An 18,870-nucleotide genomic window follows, 5' to 3' on the forward strand; every position below is an offset into this window, starting at 1 on the left:
TGAGTTCATCGCAGTACCTATTTCATAGATCTAATCGATCTTCACGTTTGTTATTTTAACTTATCAAGTATGATCTTAAGCTTGAGCTTTTTGACAAAGTTAATGTTGAGGTAAGCAGCCATTTATATTCTAAATTACTTTATTATATCATTATGTCATTTTCCTATATACTATATCTAGATTCAAATATATTCATATTTAAACTCCATTTATATTCTAAATTACTTTATTATATCATTCATTAGGCATGGAGGGTACCTAAAGTCTTGCGTCCTTTATATGATCTCCAACTGTTCTCGCTCAAAAAAACAACAATGATGGTAATACAACATTTTAAATCCATAACGTTTCCAAATATACCCTTATGTCATTTTACTTAATTAATAAAAAATTGAATATGTGACAGGCTTTACGCCAGCTAAGGCAGATCGCTCTAGAAGCTTCAAAAACCTCATTGATTTCAACATCTTCTGATTCTTGTGATTGCAGCTAAGACAATCAGGTATAAATATAATTATGGTCTTTCTTATAATCTTTTGTACTTTACTGACATATTCTTGCGGTTGCAGCTTGTTGAACATGTTGCTACATGCTTAATTAAAATAGAAGAAAGAGTACAAGAATCCAATGAAATGCTTGATGAACTTTCTAAACGTGGATTGATTCATCAAGTGGCATATCTGATAGACCTGATCAACCGTACCACTCTATCTTATTCTGTTCATACTGTATGTCCATCTTCTTCTATTTTTAGCAATTTTTGTTTTTTTTTCCAATCTTTTTTGAAGAACTCTTGTGTATTTTTATGTAGGGTTTAATTGGACTACTTGTTAAACTTGCTTCTGGTTTTATGGTGGCTGTGAAGACACTTTTTGATATTAATATAAGTAGCATTTTGAAAGAGATCTTGTCAATATATGACCTTTCACATGGAGTCCCTTCCCCTCGAACAATTGATGGACATTATAATCAAATGCATGAAGTTTTGAAGTTGTTGATTCAGCTTCTACCCGTTGTATCCATTAGCTGCAGAAAAAGAAGCTTTCTTGGTGACTTATCCTGATCTTGTAGAGAAATTTGGGAATGATTTATTACATGTCTTGATCCAAGTTGGTTATCATTTGTCAATCATGTTGTACTGATTTCTTGCTAACTTTTACAATTTCCCTGATATACCCTTTCTTTTCTTCTCATTTCTGAACAAGTTGTTGATTCTGGGGTGGACGTATATATCTGTTATGGGTGTCTATCTGTTATTGACAAGTTACTTTATTATAGTAACTCTGATATGCTTCTTGATTTGCTTAAAAGCACCAACATTTCAAGGGGACATAATCTTGAATTCTTGATACTCAACTATACTTTTTTCTATCAAATTTCTTTTCAGTTTTAATGGTTTCATGTTGGTAATTTCTCAGGTCAATTGCTTATACAATCCATAACTTAAAGCTGAATGGGATTCAGCCAAAATGGCCAATAAATAGAGATTAGCACAGTACATATCGAAAGTAACAGGCGAAACAATTGACCCAAATACCCTTTTTGACATTCAAGTGAAGCGCATCCATGAATATAAAAGACAGGTGTTGTATATCTTGGGTGCTGTTTATAGATACAAGAAACTAAAGGTACATATCTTATCCTATTGTTTCTAGTTAACTACTGAATAGATAGATAATCATAATCATAGGCATGGAAGTGGAGGAAATATGGTCCTGAGCTCACGCTCACACACCCCAAGGTCCACTGCCAAGGCAGTAAGAGATATCAGACCAGAAGTACAAATGAATGGTAAACATGATAAAGAAAAAGGTGTTAATGTTCAAGTCATTGTGCGATGCAGGTTGATAGATCATTTGTGTTTGATAAGGTAACTGTCTTGTCTAATATCATTTATTCTTGTTCTTTCTAAATATATCCAAAGAACCACCTTTCATAGTATCTCAAGGAACAAAAGTCTTTCGTTCCCTATTCTATTTTAATAAAAATAATGTCTTTGATGGTGTTCCCAATCACTAATATGGATAGGTATTTGGTCCAAACTCTCAACAAAGGGACTTGTATTATGCAACTATCTCTCCTATTGTTTTTGAGGTTCTTGAGGGCTAACCATGCTTCCTTTTTCTTCACTGCTTCTTCAACAATGGAATGAGACCTATCTTCATTGTCACAAAGTTGATCCAAAGCAAACATACTATTTATCCATGGAGTTTCTTCAAGGGCGAGCATTGACTAATGCCATTGGGAATCTTGATATTCAAGATGCATATTCCAGTGCTTTGAACAAACTGGGACATGAACTTGAAGAAATCACTGAGCAGGTAATCCTTTAAAATCTTTCTAACATGATTAATATGTTCTATTTTTTAGCTATTGCATTATAAAAGTTTTAGGAGAAAGATATGGCACTTGGGAATGGTGGTTTACAAAAATGCTTACATCATCCAAGAAAATCTTGAAGAAGGAAATGGCTGCAGTGAGAGCTGCTGTTGGGCGATCTGTTACTCCAGTTATCGAAAAGTCAGTCTTGACACCTATCTCAGAGGCTTTCCAGGTAACTGATTTTAACATACAATTTCTCATTTAAAATTAAAAAAAATCTAATTTAAAGTCTAAATTTGCTTGCAGAGAGGCATAGGTGATAAGGCTATAAATCAGTTGGAAAAACAGTTAATACTAAGCTTGAAGCAACTGTTTCAAGGCAAATTCAAGTCCAATTTCAAACATCTGGAAAACAAGCTTTACAGGTATGTGATACAACAATAATAGATCTTTCTAAAATATAAAATGATGAATTTTGTTTTTTAAATTGTAAACCCTTTTTTTACAGGAAGCACTGAAGAGTAGTATGGAAGCTTCTGTTCTTCCTGCTTATGAGATGTCCTGCAAAACAATGTTTGACCAAATTGAATCCACATTTCAAAAAGGAATGGTTGAATTTATACATTCACCTTTAGCATTTGCTTTGAGGGTAAGAATAATAGAAAGCACAATTCCTTCCTTTTTTTTTGCTTCTTTGATGTTCATTTTTGTTTTTTTTTTTTTCAGGATAGTATCAATTTTGATATGAGGATTTTAGATCATAATAAGTCGGTTGTCCGCATGGCAAACTTCTGTGTGGTTTCTGGGCATACGGTAAGGTGTTTGAATACTTTAATATAGGAAAAACCAACTAATTTTATCTTATATTTTGTGCTTTTTTTTAGGGATAATTTAGGCTCTATCAATTCAGCCCATTTGTTTTTCTTTGTTTTGGCAGGTTAATGGTGTAGCACAATTCCACAGTGTCATCTTAAAGGCTGAATTATTTGCAGATTATGTGTCAATATGGCCAAACAAGTTTCAAAATAAGACCAATGTCATTACTCCTAGATGTTGGCTCAAATTTTGTAGTCCTGAACTTAGTCAGATCATAACAAAATGGTTAAAAATAGACAAGTGGGTCACTAACCTAGACCTACTTGTGTGTCTGTGGGAGGTGTGATGCTTTCATTTTCATTCTATTATTATGTAAAAATGACCAAAATGCCCTATAGTGGGACAAGTAATATGAAGTTTGCACTTAATGGATGTCGTATTATAGGAACATTAGATGGGGCTAATGTTGAAATCAGGGAGGAAGTTGGAGAGGAATTTTTCTTCCTTTTTGGAGCAACAACAGATAAAGTTCCATTTTATTTCTCATTTATTTCTAAGTTAGGGTATATGGTTTTAGTTGAAAGGTGAAGATGAACAAAGGTTTGTCTCTTTTTATTTCTCATTTTTTACTAAGTTTAGAAAATAAATGGAGACTAAATAAATGTCATAATTTTTTGTTTATAGCTCCTTCTCTTCAGTTTGCTTCTTGCTTCCAATCTATGCCAGATAACAATGGAGATTAATGTATGTCGGTTAATAGCCTCTTCTGGAGCATATAAAGCAGTAAGTTATTAATATTTTTTAAATAAATAAATGCTCCTCAATTTGCAAAATGAAAGGGAATAAAAGTAAATAAATGTCAATATTTTTAATTTGAAGGTGGTGGAGTGTCTAATTAGGTTGGTTGAAACCTGATGAGGTTCCCATGGTAAGTGTAATTTGGTGTTTTGCAAGTTTGTGTCACCACAACAACTAATTTCTCATGTTTGCTATGATACTATTCTGCTTGTGCAGCTTGTAGAATATGTGCTAAGTAAGGTCATGGAAGAGCTTGAGAATCGCATCACTAGTCAAGTTGAACAGGTAAAGCTTCTTAGCTATGTTGTTTCCTAATTTCCTTGCTTGGTGTTTCAAGGACATATAATAATAAGCTACATTTCCTTCTATATAACTTTTTAAACAATTTTTAATAAGACACAAATATACAATCTTATAACTTTCTACTTCATATAATGTCTAATCATTTGTTTTTTTTTTCAGTCAACTGTTAACTTATAAGTAATTGGAGGTAAGGAAAAATTATAACCATGGATGATTTGCAAATTATCAAATTTTGATTTATTATTACACAGTTAAACGAGGTGAAAGGAGAGGATGTTATTTGTTTGATAAAGAATTCTGCTACTCTATCTGGTTCGTTATTCACCTTGCATGTATCCCAAATATGTATTGAGCTGCCAACTCTCACTGATAAAGATAAGGAGGTGAGGTTTCTCTTTTGTGATTCCATTAGATGTTTCTTATCATATAGTCATTTAAGTTGTAAGTTTTATGGAAAATTGTAGGTTAATTAGCACATGGGGAGTGCGTAACAAGATTTTTGCAAAGATAGAAAATTTTGAGGTCGGATGCCCACATTTTTCAAGTTGTATGTAATCAAATTGTCTCATATGTCACATTGGGGAGATTACTTTAATGTCACATTGAAATTCGAATAGTATAGCGATAAATAGAAGAAATAGCAATGTACTTTCATCTATTATTTTTATGACATTAAATTTTATGCAATGGATTTTATTTTTTTGTATATGATATTTTATTTTTTATTATGACACATTAAATACAAATTTAATTTGAAAATTAGTAAATCAATAAATAATATTTTTTTAAACATTTAAAATTATGATACGTAAAAATGTGTGTCATCTTCATTTATGACATGGCCTTTCTTGATAGGGGCTTTCTTGATATGCATTGCGTTTGATTAACACACGCGTCGTAAGGTTACGACACGCGAATGCGTGTCGTCATCCTTTATGACAGGGCCTTCCTTGATACGCATTGCGTGTTGTAAACGCGTGTCGTAATTGCGCGTCGTAAATGTGCGTCGTCTATAGACAACGCGCAAAAGCGCGTCGTCTCTCTTTATGATAGGGCCTTCCTTGACGCACATTTGCGCGTCGTCTGAGCATTTTACGACGCGCAATGACCGTCGTAAAAGGCTGTTTTTCTAGTAGTGTAATTATAACATGCCACTGTTGCTTCCCTAGCAACTTGTAAAATTTACTAATGAATCTTTATACTACTTTAAGGAAATCTGTCTTCCTTGCCCTTAATCTTTTAATAAAACTCCCAAGGGTTTCAGTATCTTAGTGGGTTTTTTTGGGGATGAAAAGGGTTATTTTAAAAAAATTTCATTATGCATGTCGGGCATACGATACGTGCGTTGCGCATTGACAAATCAAAATTAAAGCCGAATTTTGAATTCATTCAAAATTTTCCCCATACCTTCCTTCTGTTCTTTTCTAGTTTGTTTTCAAGTGGTTCTGACGCACGACACACCCTTTGTGCCTTCCTTCATTTCGTTCGACAACTCTACCATCAGGTAACCCTTATACTGAATCTTAACATAAAATTTGGGCTAAATTTCAAGTTTTTAGGGTTTTAGGAGGTTTTTTTTAATCGACGAATTGGTGTTAGTTTTTGTGAAATAGATGATCCCTAAAGCATCTTATACTACAAACCCCTAATAACAACTCGTAAGCAAATGAGATTTATAATGCAAACACTCCACAACAGACTTTCTGATGCATGACTGACACTCCTAATAACCCTTAACTACTCATTTTATTGAAACCAACTAGTTTGTGAGTCTCCCGGCTTCCAACAATGCACCAACACCGAAAGTACCACATGCAAAAGAAAAAAAAACAATCATGATCATTAGGCCCATAGCCTATGTCTAGAATGCTCCTGGTATTCCGCCGATCTTGTCGACATTCCATCATTCGCCTGGATACTCACGACCAACACCACGGGGCCTAAAGATACTAATCCTCATTCAACCGCCTTGCAGGAACCCAATCAACGTCCCTATCAACGCTAACCAAACGCAACAATGCCAAACTCTTTTACCACACATAATTCCTTTCACAGTACAAGCTGTTACCAACGTAAAATCTGACGAAGACATGGTCGCACACAACCAGATAATGTGATAGACGGTCACGCTCTTGTTCCAATTCAAAGGCTATAACCTAAATAAGAACCATGCATATAATTCAAACCAAGTGATCATTGCTATCTTTTCCAACCCACATATACCCCTCACGACAATATCTAATGAACTTACCACAACACACACCCTTAGGGAGCCCATAACCTTAACCAAAATGGGAGAAGTACTAGAGTTCTAACGAAATGATGAACCCTAATCATTAACAGAAGACATCCTCATGAACTATCGAAACAAGATCCCACACCTTGATTAAGACTGAGCAAACCCTATCAATACGTAACTATCTTGATAAAACTGTTAAGGTTATCCAGAAATGCTGCTAAGAATCTAGTTGGATCCATCCAAATACCAACCCTGCCAGCACGACATGCCAAAAAAAATTATATTCCATGTAGATCTAATGTCCCATCTAGAAAACTAAGCAACACTGTCCCAAATTCTACTATTCTAGACTCCTAATAACCAAGGATATCTTCCAAACTCGAGCCGAACTTGTTGATAGGTTGATGAATCCGCTGAGCTTCAACTGATACCGTTCAAAACATCCAAAAAACTCCGCTTTGATGATGTATGAAATGACCAACGATCGAGAATGCATTGACACCTAGTCTAGTGAACCAAAAACCACGCGGAGCTGAACATACCCTTCTCTGAAACTGACTTGCCGATCGAAAGCTGCCCAATCTAGATTGTAGGTAGCAATCCATACAAATGAGCTGACAAGTCCTTCAACAAACGATACTCAACCTGAGAGATCCTAGCGCCTCCTCGTCTATTCATTGGCATCCCAAAAGGAACCAATGGCTACAATGAGCTCCTTTACCAACTGCTTCCTGCTATGAGACAACTCGTGTATTTCCTAAACACATACATCCGATAGCCACTTGCTCTACACCCTTGACTTGACCAAATCTTAAATTGAAATCCCGCATATCCCGCACCGTAGACCCCTATGAACCATTCTTTTGACACCACACACACTCGAACATATCGATGATCCTCCTAGTTGAATACCTAGTTCTCCCCCACTTAGGGTTCGAACTACCACCCACTGGTGTTGTAACCAAACCATATCTCAAACTAGCTCCACCAGGTACAAACCATCCCCGACTCTGGGAATGTATAAATATTATAGGATGTTCTTTCAGATAAGGACCAAGCAAAACCTAAGAAATTTTGATCTCATATGAAGACGTCAGAAATTTCAAATCATAACCACCTTTAACATTAAGGATTTCATGCAAATACATATGCAAAACACCAAATTACTACCCAAAAACATACCCTCCTCGCCTGCAATCTCAACCTTCAATTCATCGCAAAAATAGTTCATAAATACGAAAAGGCATCATTCTTATAGTCGGGATACCTCAGAGATAACAAAAGTTTTCGCTCCCGATTTGGCTGAAACCATCAGCTAGCACCTGACCTGCCTATATCCCAAGAAGCAGACCCTTGGTCTCATCACGAGGCAACCATACCCCAACAATCCTCTTATGCATTCCAACACTATCATACAACCTCCAAACAACATAGCCAAGTAGTCACATGCTGGGTTTACATCCCAACTCTGAAATTCACAAGCCTGCCCACTCCTTCTCTGAACTTGGAAAACTGGAAGGACATAACCCGTGCCATAGATAGTGACATTCCAATCCATCTTCACATCATTCATCCTCCGACCAAAACTCTCGATCCGTTCTCGACAACTGCTTCCTTCTTGAGTCCCGCGGCCCAACTGGCACTACTTGAGCAAGGTTCTTGAGACCTCAAAATAAACTAACTCACTTATTTTTGCACCATTCAAACCCAAATTTACATGAAATCTAAAGCACGACAATCACCAGAATCATCCTTAGCCTGAACAACCATAACCAAAAGATTGAAAGATACATGAAAGTTGCCACAATTCATGGCTATCAAACCATGCTAACTAACCTCAACCAACTCCTTAGAATCCACGTGACTTCCTTGATCTAAGTATGGATCCTGTGCTTCTAATAGTATGAGCCCAATACTACCTTCCTCACCTATCCATACTTTCCTCAAGAATCACACTGAGCCCTCTAAGTTACGTACTCAAAATAGTACTTCTAAAACCTACTAAACAGCGTAGCGACCGCACTAAAGCACTTCCTAGGCTCTCTTATGATCCACACCTCACCATACCATCAACGGAAAAATGACCCCCATTGGTGCTAATTAACTACTGCATGAATAGAATCACATACAACATAACTTTAATAATTTTTTTATTAACATATTGAACCCTATAATGGTTGGACTCAAATTAGAGCTGCGCCATAAGACCAAATCCTTCACTCAAAAATTATTTAACCCGTGCAACTGATGGGTTATGAGAATAACCTCAATCCTATGGTGTTCATGCAACCCTAATTTCTTTGATATAGTTTTTTCTAAGTAAACATACAATATTTAATACCAAAGCAACAAACTCTAATTGACTAGCATACAAATATGAAAATCACATATAATTAGGGTTAGAAAGTTTACCTTGATTGTTATGTAGCAATAACAATCACAATCCTTCTTGATCTTGATTTCTGAAAGCCTTGTGCCTCAAATGTTGCACCTCTAATGGAGTCACAAACACCACTAGCAACAAGGCGACTTAGGAGAGGGAGAAAAGGCATCAAAACATCCAAGTTCCTCTTAGGAATGCTTAGCCACGAATTTGAGAGCCTTAGGGGTCCTTATATAGTTGGGGCTACTAGGGTTTTCAACTCGGAAACACTAATCCAGCTACTTAGGTAGCCCAATGGATCCTTCCAAAAGGCACTTGGACGATTTTTATATGCACTCTCATATAGAATTTCTCCATTGCATCCTTATGGATCCTAAGCCCAACTCTGTAACTATCTTATAATTACAGTACCGGTCCCCTTTATTTAATTAATCTCTTTTGATCAGAAAATTAATTCTAATTAATTCTTGATCAATATTAATTAAACAATATGATTTGTCTTTTAATATATTATTCATATAATATATTAATAAATCATAATTAATCCTATTTCTCCTTAATTCATCATATCAGTTGCTATGGTGAAGGCAACCCAAAAGGATGATGCTCATAATCGGGTCAAGTGCATACCAAAATAGTTATGGGCTTAGACACCTAATCCAACAGTCTCCCACTTGAACACGTCTAATAACTATTTTGTATAGAACTTCAGAACCTGATCAACAATCATAGCTTTCAAAAGCCGCTGTCAACTTTGATCTTATCAGAAACGTGTCCTTTAGATAAGGGATCATATATTCATCCATTCTAGATATCATATGAACTAAGACATGGATTTTAATCATACTCTCTGTCCATGTGTTGTTTCCCGATTTCCGATTTATGACGACTGAAAACAGACTACAATTGAACACATCAACTTAGTCCCGACTTGGCCAAGCGCTTAGGGTGTCATCACTAAATCATTGAAGGGCTTACAGATATCGCTTTTATCCCACTTTGGGTAATAGGAATGGATAAACTTTGACTCAAATGCTCGCTTGTATCTACTCATCAAATCACACACAACAATATGTTTTATAACACCAAGTTACTGGCGCGTTTACATATTATCAATGTGCAACCGAATTGTAAATTACAACTCACATGTCTTGGTTTCAAGAATATATGATGTTATCATGTCACTAATCACCCGTGATGAAATCCATGAAGTGATTCATGTGCGAGTGGGTTTAATCCAATACTCAAATCTTATTTTAGGAGCACTCATGAACACTACATCAGACTTTTGCTATGTCTAAAACTCTTTACACAATCTATAGTCGAATTCATGACAGTCTAGCTTCAATACCTAATTCCAAAGTATTTATCGACTATGGATGGTTTGAATAATCTTATTATTCGGGAAGTCAAAACATGCGAAGTGAAACACAAGAATAATCGAATCCAATATTGTCTCAAGCTTTTGAATATAAATAAAACACCTTTTATTTAGTCACCATATCGATTACACATTATTCATTGTATAATGTTTCGGATAATCAATGTAATAATTGAATTGAAAAACAATAGTTGTCCCATGCTCCAAGCATGCACACTATGCTTACCTATGGTCCTTACATTGAAATAGATCAAATGAACACATTTCCAATGATGCTCATTTCATAATTCCTAATCCTTATCATAAGTGTAAGAATACCAAAATTCTTGCCACTATCAGAATATGTTAGATTCTAAAATTTTATGCAACGATCCTTTTGTAATGTCACAACACGAAAGCCACCAAGACTTTTCCAATGATATTACAAAGTACTCTATGAAGTCTCACATTCAAAGTACATTCCTTTGAACATCCTTATTGCATAAAAGTTTCTAATCTACATAGATTCTTAATATCCAACTCCTATTATGGAAACATTTCCATATTTGCCATATGACAACTGATTCTAAATAGAATCCTATCTATTCATAATAATGTCGATATGGTCCATCCATTACAATACTTCAAACTGCCCACATGTAACCAATCCTTGGCAAACCTTAGATTTTCCTTGATAGTTGTTTAATTAATTTTAGTCATATCTGGTTTTGGTCCTTTTTTCCCTCTTAATGCCCAGGCATTTGGAAAGGACAGAATCGTCGAATATTACATTTTTTGTAATCGATCCTATACCCGAAGTGTATGGGATACGATACATGAAAACATGATACTTTACCAGTTTCTTGCTATAATATTGCCATATATAGAATTCTTTTAAGTTGAACCTTTTCAACATAACATTCATATATGTCCTTTGACTAAATTTAATTAAAATTTCTCGATCCAATCTTTTAGATCTTTGAAGTGAAGTATACTATTCTCTCCCTTAATTATAGCAAAACATATCGTTAACCCCTGCAACTTTGCTAAGTGAAACTTTTGTTTTCTTTAATTAATATTGATAACTTGCAATACTTAACATAATAATCTTGCTCCCACTAACATGATAATTATATCCTTACCAACATAACACTTATGCTCCCACTAGCTTTGACACGTATTCAGAAAATATTTGGACTTCTAGAAATCAATACTTATTGCCTTCCAAAGTTCATATTTCTAATACGATATGTCTTTATCTAAGCTTCTCAAACTCATACACCTTTCCTTAGATAGCTCACATGTGTGTCTAAACTATTTCGGAACCTACAATAGTAAGTCCCGAGTATTCAGACTTATTGCTATTTCTCACAATTCGAACTATGTAGAGGGATGCTGTAATCATAATCGAATTTGAGAATTCAAATATTACAATTTCTATCTCCTTAAAATCTCTCTTAGTGAAAGCGTTTCCTCACAATCATTTTCATGAAGCGGAGAGAAACCTTATCACTTAGATTTTATGGTGTATGTGTTCCTATCCATGTGAATTGTCATAACCATAATCATAAGACAAGGTTTAAGACAAATCCAAGCTCATATGGATTGAACTTGTTCATTCTTAATTTATTTCCATCAAGGGTCCCACCATTGCTTCCAAGTTATTTAGCAGCTCACCTATACTAGTCAATGTACTTTCATTGAACAAGGTGCTTGCCTTTATGTAGTCTATTGAGAACTCGTAGAACTCATATGCATAAGTAACTTTACTGGAATGGCACAAAAACAAGAATATGTCAACACGATAGGTTACAAAGCTCAAGTCATGTGCTAGTGTCTAATATGTTTACTCTTGATTAGTTCTTGAACCTTTTCAAGATCATATAGACTCCCACTGACCTCTTGACATATAAGATTCTCTTGTTAAGAAACATTTATTGACAAACAAATATTTAGGAGTTAGTGAGGATTCTTATCAAGACAAACACTACATACAATTGATCTTAGTTGGTCTTTGTCTTATCCAAGACATCACAACTTCCCAATTTCAAACATGCAACAGTAAGAAAAACATTTTTCTACTCCACATTTGATGAGTGTGTTAAAAAATTCTTAAGACGTGTCACTCAAGTCACAATCTTGGAGTATGACTCTAAGACTTGATTTTGGAATGAAGTATGATTCACCTTTTGATTTAACCATTTCAACAATTTCCTATTCCACTTCTTAGCCACACTAGTGCACTAAGGTGTCCTTCGAGGATCAATTGTGATATAGTTTCAAATCACTAAGACGATCATAAAACATGATACTAAAGTACTCTCCCATCTTTTTAGATTGGAGAAACTTTTATCTTTCTGCCTAATTGATTCTTCTTATTCGTTCTGCCATTCATTGAAACTTTCCAATGATTCTGAATTATACTTAATCTTGTAAGCATAACCACATTTACTAGATTTTTAGTAAATCATGACGAATAATCTTATTGTTATTTGTGGTGGACTTGACCAGTGTATAACATTGTGTACCAGATCTCCTTAGTCTTTCACTTGACTCACATACTTATGTGAACAAGGAATTAATCTTAATTTTTGAAGTACCAAGATTTCCATACACCACATGACTCAAATCATATGATTCCAAGCTTCTGTCCAATTGAAACTTGGGCGATGTGAATCTTTCCTTACTTAGAAATTTTCGACACTACCATAAATAACATAACTAAGAATTACATCCACTTAATATTGCTTATAATAGAAACACACAAGCATTAATTTTCACAAATGACATTGAAAGGAGATACAAATAAGAGAAAACTCAAAATTTATTTTATTTATAAAAAGGTGCAGAAAACTTGTCCTTACAACACAAATTCGAATGAAAACTATGCTATTACATATTCCTAAGCAATCTATCATAATTTTAAGTAGCAACTCAAAAATCGGATCATTGAATCATGCGATCGAAATCCATTTCTTCACGATCTGACTCAACTCACTTCTTCCTTTAAGCTTCATTTCTTTTCTTCGATCCTACAAAACATCAAAATGTAATGTTATCACATCATGTATTTAGAATCTAAAATAGAAAACTTAATAGAGTTAGATAGTGGATTTTACCTGAAGCAGAGTCATACATCTTGACTCTCCCATCTCGTAGATCTCTCAGGTAGTCAGGGCAGCTTCGTAACCAATGCCCCCTCTTTTGGCAGTAGAAACATATGGATTCTTTTGGAATGGTACACGGGAATATCTCAGACTCGGCCTTTCTCTTGCGTAGAGAGAACTTATCTGGACTTCCAATGTTGCCATTGCCTATAGAAGGTTGGGTTATTGATTTATCAGACAAATTTGCTCGACCAGTGCGCTAAATCATTGCTGATTCAACAACAATAAGCAAATAAGTCAAATCAATGAGGGTCACGTCGTGGTCCATCACATAGTACTCTCTAATGAACTTACTATATGATTCAGGAAGTGACTGAAGAACCAAGTCAATAGCCAACTTCCTTGAGACATCGACACCTAACATTCCCAATCTATCAATATGCAACTTCATATCCAAGACATGAGCACATACAGACTTTCCATCTTCGTGTCTTTTTTCCAATAAGGCTTGAGTGACCTTGAACTTTTCAAGTCTTTGAACACGTGGGTTAGGGAGAATTATTGGAAGAGGTGGAGGTAGTGAATCATGATTTCCATTTCCACAATCCAATCGTGGAACGTCATCTTCATGTGGAAATTTTTTTCCAAAGGATTCGGGAAGACCATAGTTGATAGACTTTGACATCTACAAAATGGGAGAAATTCAAGTTAGTTGATTAGAATCCTTAATATAACCCCCAAATGAAATATCAAGGCTAGGACCCAACACAATATTCTACAATATGGAAGAGGGATGCCGTAATCCAAACTGAAGAATATTTGAAGGTAGGTAAATGACGATTTACCAATTTCCACCATGAAAAACGAAAAAGAAATGTAAGTTTTAAATGAATTGAAACTCCTAGATCTTTTGAGATTCATTGAACTTTTCAATGGCATGTTTAGCTCTCGATTGTGCCCTTCATGTTTGCGACTGGGATGCCGAGGATCACAAACAAGGTGTGGATAACCATGCAAATTAGCATGGTACTCTCGATGTTACAAATCACCTAATCAATGTGTCGGTTAACCACACACGCTCCATTGATCTTTGATAAATTATGAGCTACCCATTGCCAGCCTTCATTGGTCCCATATTAGTGTGCCGGTCAACCATACACGCTCCATTAATAACCAATAAGGTGCAATGTGCAATTTCATGGATTAGCACCAACTCCACATTTTTCCTAAAGTAACTAAGATTAGGGAATTTATAAAGGTGTTTAGTTACTTCGTATTTCATTATACTTATAATGGAAGGTTGTGTCCTATCCTACCCGTTTGGATAATGACTCTCCACTAGTCAAGAGTGCGGTGTGTAAGAGTGGATACCCATTCAATCACCATTTTATAGGCAATTTCCCTAAACACCCCTTATAGACTAGCTTCATGAATGAGGCCTACTAACGGTAAGACTGACTCTTTACTCATATATATATATATATATATATATATATATATATATATATATATATATATATATATATATATATATATATATAAATAATATTAGACTTTTAATTTTATATAGTATAAGGATGTATTTTACACTTTTAAAATACTAGGTGGTCTAATTTAATAAATTATACTTTTAATTTAATTAAACTTAAACCATATCATTATGGATTTATTAACTCTTATTTAATTATACACTTAATTAATTAATAAAGCCATAAGGGTGTAATTTGAACTTTTTCAAAATACTAGGGTTTTAGAATTTAATATTTCAAAATTAAAACCTTTTAATTAAATTTTAAATTCCAAAACTTGAGGAAAAATTTTGAAACTTTTCAAAACATTAGACTTTAACTATTTAAATTTCAAAAACTAAAACTTTTAAGTTCAAATTTAAACTATAAAACCTGAAGAGTGTAAATTGAAACTTTTAAAACTTACTAGGTCATATATTTGAATCATAATAATCCTATATCATCCATATTTAACCAAATCCGTTAATTTTAATAAGGATAATCATTCCAAACATAAAAAATTGATTTTAGGCAATAAAAAACGAGTTTTGGTAATTATCCGTAACAAAATCTACTCAAAAAATCGAAAATCCCGGCAATAGCACCCTGGACTCTCCGAGTCCACTAATGGACTCGCCAAGTTTAGGCAACTCGCTGAGTCCACTGATGGACTCGCCGCGTTCAGGCAACTCGCCGTGTTCAGGCAACTCGCCTAGTCCACTGATGGACACGTCGAGTCGGCATCGCAGACAACAAAAATTCGACTTTTTGATCCTTTGGCAGTTCACTTTTGCATCTATTCAACTAGAAAAATGACCTAGGCTTTGATACCACTGATGGGTAATTAGCATAACATCAATCCTATGGTGTTCATGCAACCCTAATTGCTTTGATCTAGGTTTTTCTAAGTAAAAATATAACATTGAATACCAAAGCAACAAACTCTAATTGAATAGCATACAAATATGAGAATCACATATAATTAGCATTAGAAAGTTTACCTTGATTGTTATGTAGCAATAAAAATCACAATCCTTCTTGATCTTGATTTTCTGAAAGCCTAGTGCCTCAAATGTTGCACCTCTAATGGAGTCACAAACACTACTAGCAACAAGACGACTTAGGAGAGGGAGGAGTGGCACCAAAACATCCAAGATCCTCTTAGGAATGATTAGCCATGAATTTGGGAGCCTTAGGGGTCCTTATATAGTTGGGGCTACTAGGGTTTTCTACTTGGAAACCCTAATCCAACTACTTAGGCCTTAAGCAACCTAATTGATCCTTCCAAAAGGCCCTTGGATGATTTCTATATGCACTCTCATATAAAATTCGTCCATTGCATCCTTATGGATCCTAAGCCCAACTCTATAACTATCTTATAATTACAGTATCGGTCCCCTTTATTTAATTAATATCTTTTGATCACAAAATTAATTCTAATTAATTCTTGATCAATATTAATTAAACAACATGATTTCTCTTTTAATATATTATTCATATAATATATTAATAAATCATAATTAATCCTCTTTCTCCTTAATTCATCCTATCAGTTGATATGGTGAAGGAAACCCAAAAGGACGATGCTCATAATCGGGTCAAGTGCATACCAAAATAGTTGTGGGCTTAGACACCTAATCCAACAACAACATGTGACTTAACGTATCCAGCTAATATTGAATTCACACTAGAAAGAGTCCTACAACAATAAGCAAGAAAACTCAATAGGAAATAAGGCATCATACAAGAAGAAATTCTATCATGCAATCCCTAAAGATCCCTATACTACAACTAGCATGTTGCTCTGCCATATCATAAAAAATAATAGTGCGGGTAACTTGGGGTATACTTTCTTGCTCCGACTGATTGTACACATCGCATCCTTCATTGGATGTATTTTCAAAATAATTTTGAAAACCATTCAAAAACTTTTGCAATTCCCTAGTTTGAGTATGGATTCACACAAATGTTCATCCAATTTCCTCATACCAAGGCTCTGATACCAACTTGTAACAATCCAAAAATAAAAAAAAAATTTCAAAATCAACCATTAACCAATATTGTTTACAAAAGGAGTCATTTTCTAAAAAAAAACATTATTTCAAAATCAGATTTTTCCTAAGACCTAGTGACATAAAACGGGAAGATGTGCATGATCACGTCTTTTCTTTCCCACGATCCTCATAAGTACCTGAAACAATAAACTAAAATTGTATATCAAAGCTTAGTGAGTTCCCCAAACGTACCAACACACCACATAGCAAACAAGCATACAAATATAAGCAGCCAGTCTGACTGGACCGCCTTGTAGGGCCTACAAGCCATCTGGACCACTCTATGAACATTTGGCCTGATTGGAGTGCCTCGTAGATCCTACAGCCTATCTGGACCACTCTATGGGCCGTCGGCCTGACTGGACCTCATCGCAGAGCCTACAATCGATCTGGTCATCCCCGGGTGTATTGGCCTACAACACAAAGCATGACTGCCTCAACCCAACACAATATGTCGACATATGTAACAAAAAAACTTAAACACATATCCAAAAATATAGATAATCATACAAATCTACCAATCAGTCATATGTGCCTTTGACCCACGGTACTGTAAGGAAAACTCACCTGTTAGTCCGAACAAATAGTTGAATAAATCACTACTTCGAATACCGGCTCTACCCGTCACCTATTATTCAAATCATGGCCCAAATTAACTTAATATCTAAATACCCAAAATACCCTTTGGTTAAAATTTGTCAAATCATGGTCAAAGTCCAAGAAGTCAAAAAGTCAACCAACTCAACTTAGTTGAGTACGCCCAACATACTCAGCTTGTATGCTTAATGTACACAAGGTCCATAATCGGGGCTCTCATTACGTATGTGCGGCGTACGCTCTTATACACCCAACATACTCAGCTTGTAAGCTTAGCATACACAACGTCCAAAATCAGGGATCTCATTATGTACGCACGACGTATACTCATGTACACCCAGAGTACGTTGGCTGAGTGAAATCCATCCGTTTAAGGGCTTATTCCATTATGTCTTTTCGTGAAAACGCAAATCTGGTGCCTGAATATCGTCTTAAGTCATAAAGTTTCCAACTTTATGACTAACTTTGCATGGCTAGGAAGTGCTCAAAACTAAAAGCACTAAATTCTTAATCCATTAAGACATCGAAACTCTTTCATTGAAGGGATAGAAGGGCCAATATCACATTTTTATGGTTCATAATAGCTCCATAATGGATAAGGTTTCCAACTTTATCCATTGCAATGGTCACAAAAAAAAAAATCTAGTCTTTATGTCTCAAAGGTACCCAGAAGCGCATCTTTTTCAACTCAATCCATTAAGTCCAAGTCTCCAACCTTCAGATTTGAATCAAACGATGTTTAGATGGATAAAGTTTCCAAATGTCCATAACAAGGTCATAAACTTTGAAGATCTAAACTTTATGCACTTAAAGTGACCAAAAGCTCATAGCACCCAACACTAGCTAGATCTAATAATTTCATCATCAAGATTTAAACTTTATACCTTTAAAAGAAAGATCAATGTGAACAAAGTATGGATCTACAAGCTCCAATGCAACCAACACCTCTTCAATGAGTTCCTTCTTCTCCAAGGTGCACCAAGAACACTCCAAAGCACTTAAAACACCTTCTTTTTCCTTACAGGGATTAATATAGGGTTAGGGTTTCAAGAAAGGGTGTTGGAGAGGTGGAGGCTGAGAATGGAATGGGTTTGGGGAAGTTAAAGAGATTAAATAGGGCTCAAACCACGAAAATAGGGTTTGGGCACTGATCGCGCACACCATGTGTACTCCTGGTACGCCCAGCGTACTCTACAGAAATATGTAGTAAAGCTCTACAATATTATCTAAATATATTAGACTAAAAAATTCTGAAGAAAAAATCCATATTTCATGCAACAACCCAACATATGACTTTTCCCTTTCTACCCTTCAGCCCAAAGCACAATTCAAGGGTAAAATCTCTTAACTATCACTACCCCCTCCCACATGGACTAAACTTTG

The sequence above is a fragment of the Lactuca sativa genome, chromosome 7 (assembly GCF_002870075.4).
Source record: "Lactuca sativa cultivar Salinas chromosome 7, Lsat_Salinas_v11, whole genome shotgun sequence".
Classification (NCBI taxonomy): Eukaryota; Viridiplantae; Streptophyta; class Magnoliopsida; order Asterales; family Asteraceae; genus Lactuca; species Lactuca sativa.